The following is a 6,091-nucleotide window of genomic DNA, read 5'->3' as shown; positions in this document are numbered from 1 at the left end:
ACGCAAGATGGGAATAAAAAGGCAGAAGAAGATCAGTATAAGCTTCCTTAATAAAGTGGAGAACAGGGAAATAGAACGACAGTAAAAAATGACAAATAAGATCACATTCTTATTATCAGAGAGGAGCACACGGTGCTTGAACACTTGTCTAAGCATATTAGGCACTCGAATAGCTTTCACATGAGAAATCACCATGATAACTCTATTAGCATCTGTACAAGTAAATATGCAAACCACTACTTAGTATATAGAAGTGTCCACTGAACAACATATTAGACCATAAGAAGAGACAAGGAGTGCAATCTGTGTTACCAATGTAAGCCTGTGGGGTATCATTTGTAGGGGTAATTCATTTATTGGGGTCAGGTTGAATTTCCACTCTAAAAACTCGTCATTTAGATGGAAACAATTATTCACAATTGTAAATTGTGTAAATTTGATCATCAATGGGGCATCGATGGGGTTTAGAACGACTGGTCGAGACAACACGGCAAAATGACTAAATTCATACACTACCCCCTCATGCAGCATGTCAATATGAGTGACAAGAAAATCCGTTAGAACAAGTGCATAGCCGTGGTTACCCTGCAATAATTTCGCACTGTATCAGACATAGACCAGCACAAAACAATAGCGGCATATCTCAAAATATTTCTGGATCGTACATGAGCGTCAATGAGAACCATGTGCACAAGCTTGACATGTCGATTCTCTAAACCACACAGTAGTGCCATAGGCGGGACACATGGACACACACGACCTGCTTGTCCCAACTAGCACGTAGATCGGATAGAGCGAGATAAGACATCTGGCAAGAACAACAACAAAAGCATCGCAATCATATCATAGATGCGAAAGCAAGTAGACAATGAATACATTGGGACTCCAGCTCGATAGAATCCAAAAGATTTGCAATGCAATTCCTAACAAAATTAGAAATGCAAGGAATACACCAGCAGCAACAAAAGACAGAAGCAAGAGCACGGAGCAAACAAGTTGGATGCAGCATCACAGGACACTTTCTTAGACAAGTAGAACGAAAGGTAGAAGAAACTTACCAGAAGGGCGAGGAGGTGAAACCCTAGAAGCGGCACTGACTGGAAAGGGGAAACCAAGCTGGAATCCAGTGAAGGAGGCAAATGTATATGCACGCTGGAAAAGTGGGTCATCCAGAGATGGGCCGAAACTTGAAGCCCGAGAAAGGTGAAGGCCTCTTACGGGCCCAACGGCAAAACAGAGAGGCAATACCAAGTGGGTCATGTGTTCGTTGTCGACGACGTGTTTATGTAAACAACTCTTCTCTTCTGTGAGCCAATACACTCGCTAAAGATACGAATAAGAATGCGCAATAGGAACCGGACAACCGAAATATTGTCAAAGAGGTTAGAAACATGTCCACGCAAGATAAGCAATGTGCTAAATGTGACTCACAAGACAATAGAATTCTTACAATCTCCCATATCAAATGGCTTAGCACATGAAACTCAAATGTGAAATAAATCGAGTTGAACAAAATCCAAGAAACAAGCCACAGGGGAACGAATAGGTGCAACACATGTAAATGCAAGTCCAAAGAAGAGCACGGTTACTGATTAGGTTCAACGATTCATAGGCAGTGCGAATACAGACCAGGTGAGCCACCATGCAATCAGAGTGTATCAATCGCCCATCTATTTACAAAGGAAACAACGCTGCCATAAGTTCTTATTAGCCTCTACACATAGATATCGCCATGACCGAAACTGAAATGAGAGGGCTAAAAGCACTTCACAGGGCATGCCCAGCCACCCGGCCTTCCATCTCACTTCGGGGCACCGAGTCCAAAGCATGTATGCATGCATCAATCTTATATATCCTACACACATGCAGCAGAGAAGGACTAAGCATAAGATATCATAGAGATATACACCTAGAAGGGAAAGCGCAAAGAATGAGTCCACATCATTCAAACCTGACAAAATGATGGCCGTTATCCAAGTACACCGATAGTCCAGACGGACAGCAACACAGCCGTGTAACAGCCATTGTTACCCATAAGCAACCAAGTGATGAGGCAGTAAGTGCCTGCGAGCCGAAGCTCAAGCAGGGGAGTCGCTCGTACATGCAGACTGGAAACTAACCGTCGATCTACATGAACACTAACCAAAAGATATGGACCACCAAAAGTTGCCTCGCCTCATGAAACAACATGAAGAACAACAGGGAACCATTAGTGAAAACCTGATAGACTAATACAGGTCTTGAGAAGATACAAAATTAATCCAAAAAGGAAATACCTTATGCTTACCCAGGAGATATTCCTACTTCTTCTTGCCTCGCTTGCTCGGGTTACCACGAGCGTCAACAGGAATAGGCAAGCGAGACCTAAAAACGGAGTGGTGAATAAGCAGCCTTGCAATGGAAGCAGAATAGTTGGATACATAAGCAAAGAAATGGACAGCACCTCTTTTGTAACATCCCAAAATTCTAAATTTTGGAATGTTATATTAAATAAACAATTATGCTTGTTTGTTTGATTGTGGTGTGGTTGTTTGTGTGAAATTGAGTGAAATTTGAAACTTTTTGAAAGTTGAATGAGAGGGAATGAAATGACTTTCCCAAACTTTCACCTTGCATTTATGATCTCCATGAATTCAAATTCATTTCATCACAAAACCCTAGAGTGAAGATGATATGACTCCTCCATTTAAATAAATGAAAAGGGTTTTGAACAGATTTGAATTCCATCTGAAAATATTTCAAATTCGAAACTTTATGCAACTCAATGATTTTCACGAGAGAAGATAAAATGACTTCTTCAATTATATGAAATATGTGTTGGAAGTTACAAAGAATCAAGTTGAAAGTCATTTGGAAGTATTTTGAAACTCCCTTTCAATTTGGAATTATTTGGATTTTATTTAAATTATTTTTTCTCCTGAAAATAAATAAATGTAAATAAGGGTAAAATGATTCCCTTCAATGGAAAATTAGGAGAAAATAATTTTGAAATCATTTTGGTATTTTAAAAATGATTTTTGTTGGGTTTTAATGCAACAATAGCACTATTTGCTTTATTTGAATTTTTGTAGATTTTACTTGCCTCTGAAAATGTGTTCATGTTTTAGAAATTATTTTTCTGAAACTTTTGATATATTATATTCCTATATAATATTTTTATTTATTTGTGTTTGTTTTATATTATGTGTTTTGTTAAAAAAAGCAAACGGCAGAAGCCACCGAGGCCCATCTCTTTGTCTCCCCCCTAGCTACCGAATGGGCCAGCCCAACTCCCGAGCACCTGGCGCCCTTGCGAAAACCCTTCGCGCAGGTCGCCCGCTCCCTCTAGCTCTTGCCCGCAGCCACTGACGCGTGGGGCCCGCCGTCTTCTTCCTCCCCACGCCAAGTCGCGCCGCCGCCGCCGGAATCCCGATCTTCTCGGGATCACGAATCCCCTCGCCCCTCCTCCAAGAACTCCTCCCCCTATAAATACCCCTCTCCCTCGACCCGTTCCCCTCCTTTCCCCGCACCAAGAACCTCTGCTGCCTCCCCGATTTCTCGCCGGATCCGAGCGCCGCCGCCGCACCATTGTTGCCTTACCTCACCACCCTGACCACCTAGCCGCCACTTGGGATCACCACCGTAACCTCCTCGCTCGTCCGCACCTCCCCGTGCGCTCGCGCGAGCCCGAAACCCACCGGAGCGCCGCCACCGCCGAAGCCCGAACGCCACTGCCACCTCGACCTCGCCGCCGACCTCCTCCGTCAACCTACGACGCCACCTCGACCACCGCTGGACTCGCCGTCGAACGCCTCGTTCGCCCGTGCCCTCGCGGGAGCTCTCCGACGACCGGAGCGCCGCCGCCGACGACGTCCGAGCCGCATCGCCGGCGACCACCACCGCTGTAAGCTCCGACGACTCTCCCCGCCGTTAGGCTTTCATTATACGGCTTAGATTAGATGCAAACGAATAGGTAGGTTTTATGTATTAGATCGGTTTTAATGCGATTTTATTTACGGTTTAGATTGGTTCAGATCGAACCGGGCCTCCTCCGGTTTTCGGCTTTAGCAGCACAGTCATGGTTTTGTTAAGTTACGGCCGAGCGTTGTTTTGTTCAGATCGCCCACTGCTTAGGCCCAATAGCAGCCCGACGCGTAGTACCTGCCAGTTTTTTTTTTCGTCTCTGTTTTAAAAACAGAAATAGTTTCAATTTTAGATTGCTTATATCTTTTAGTGTGTTTATCCAAATTGAGTGATTTGTTTTGCATTATATTCAAAATTTCTTGAAGTTTCTGTTTGTGTCTTTAGTTATCGAGTTTGAGTAGTTTAAATTTTGAGTTTGATGAAATTTGTTCAAATCACTAATTTGGCCGTATCTTGAGTTTTATAAAATATTTTTGAGTGGTTCTTTTTGCTACGGTTTTGTTATTGTTTTGTATATCCAGAGTCATATAGTGATTTATTTTTAGTTTATTTTAAATTAAGTTTTTAGCAAAAATAGTACTATTTTAGTTATAGTTTTGTTTTAGTCTTTTCTTTATTGTTTTTATTAGTTTTAAATTATTTCTTTTTGTCACTCTTGAAAATTTTAGTTTTGTTTCTGTTAGTCAAGAAAAGAAAATTTTGTTTTTATTTTAAAATTTTATTTTACTTAGTTTTGTATGAAAACTTGTTTAGGTCATAGTTAGTGTTTCATAAAAGCTTTTTATTTGTTTCTTTTTGCTATTAAAAGTTTATGAAAAATACTTTCTGTTAAAATTAGTTGTTTTATATTTTCTTTTCTGTTTATTTATTATGTTAGTATTTTCTTTGTTGTTAAATTTTAGTTAGGACAAAGCTATTTTGGGTTATGTCTTAGAATTTTCTTTAGTAGTTTTCTTGTGTAGTTTTCATTGGTTTTTTGTATTTTGTGTTCTTTGTGATTTGCATTTTATTCTTTGATTTTTTTTGTGAGTGTTAGAAATTGCTTGCTAGTATGTTTGCTTATGTGAATACTATGTTTTACTATATAGATTTTCATCGGAGAGTTGCGTATAGTGCTATCAAGTTTTGCAAGAGCGAGATTATCTTCATCAAGTAATACTAGGCAAGTTCACTTTGACCATGTTTTTCATACCTATGTTTTATTTGCATGTAGTAGCACCCTTTTAACAATCCCTCCAGTAGTGTTATTGAATCTTGTAGTTGAGTAGAATGCATGAGGTAGGAACCCATCTCCCTGTTACCGCCCGGGACGTTGTTTAGTTTCAATGCTACGCTATAGTAGACGGGGTTTGTATGAGTTTTTGGGAGTGGTGTGAGAATGGAGGACTCTACGTCAATGGCGACAACTTCATGATGGCATCGGCAAGGACTGCATCTTCAGGACTCCAAGACCTCAAGATTTCGAGACTCGAGACAAGAATTCAATACACACTACTGGGTGAAGGACGATTGACGGGCACCCTGGAGAAACCAGTGGATGGCCGGGATGCATGGAGAAGCGCCATGACATCTTGCGGAAAGTTTCACCCAGACTCAAAGAGACGGAAGAATACTTCATGACCGGAAGCTTACCTGTGCAACCGCAAGTCACTATGGGCTCTGGCTTGGTTCACCTTAGTTGTGACTTTGGCTAGGATGGTGCTAGCAGATGTAGAACTACGGTAGGATTGGATGAGCACCGGACAATGGTCAGAGGAACTCTTTGGAAGATCATGTTTCGGTCATCTTGTTCTCAAACACCCTGAAGTGCGAGAACGTAAAAAGAGGGATCGAATCTTGCGGGTAAAGTGTACAAACCTCTGCAGAGGGTTAAAACCTAATCGATTAGCCATGTCCCCACTTATGGACAAATTGAGCCTCTGGACTTGGATCTATCTCGGAACTCTCAACACCGGACTGATAACATAATTGTGGGCAACTTATGATGATTTGGGTTATGAGACATCGGTTGGCGGAACCATGTCATGATAGAAAACTCCGTAGTACAGACTCCGGTTAATTCCTTTGATGTAGGGAAAATAAAACCAGCTTTTACGCAAACAAAACTTAGATACAGTGCCACAAAGCCGTATTGCATATAGTATAGTTTATCATCTGTTTTTCTTACAGTGATCTTGCCGGTACATTC

Source organism: Aegilops tauschii, chromosome 3, assembly GCF_002575655.3.
Source record: "Aegilops tauschii subsp. strangulata cultivar AL8/78 chromosome 3, Aet v6.0, whole genome shotgun sequence".
NCBI classification, from domain to species: domain Eukaryota; kingdom Viridiplantae; phylum Streptophyta; class Magnoliopsida; order Poales; family Poaceae; genus Aegilops; species Aegilops tauschii.
The sequence above is the reverse complement of the archived record's forward strand: the minus strand, read 5'-3'. Positions refer to the sequence as shown.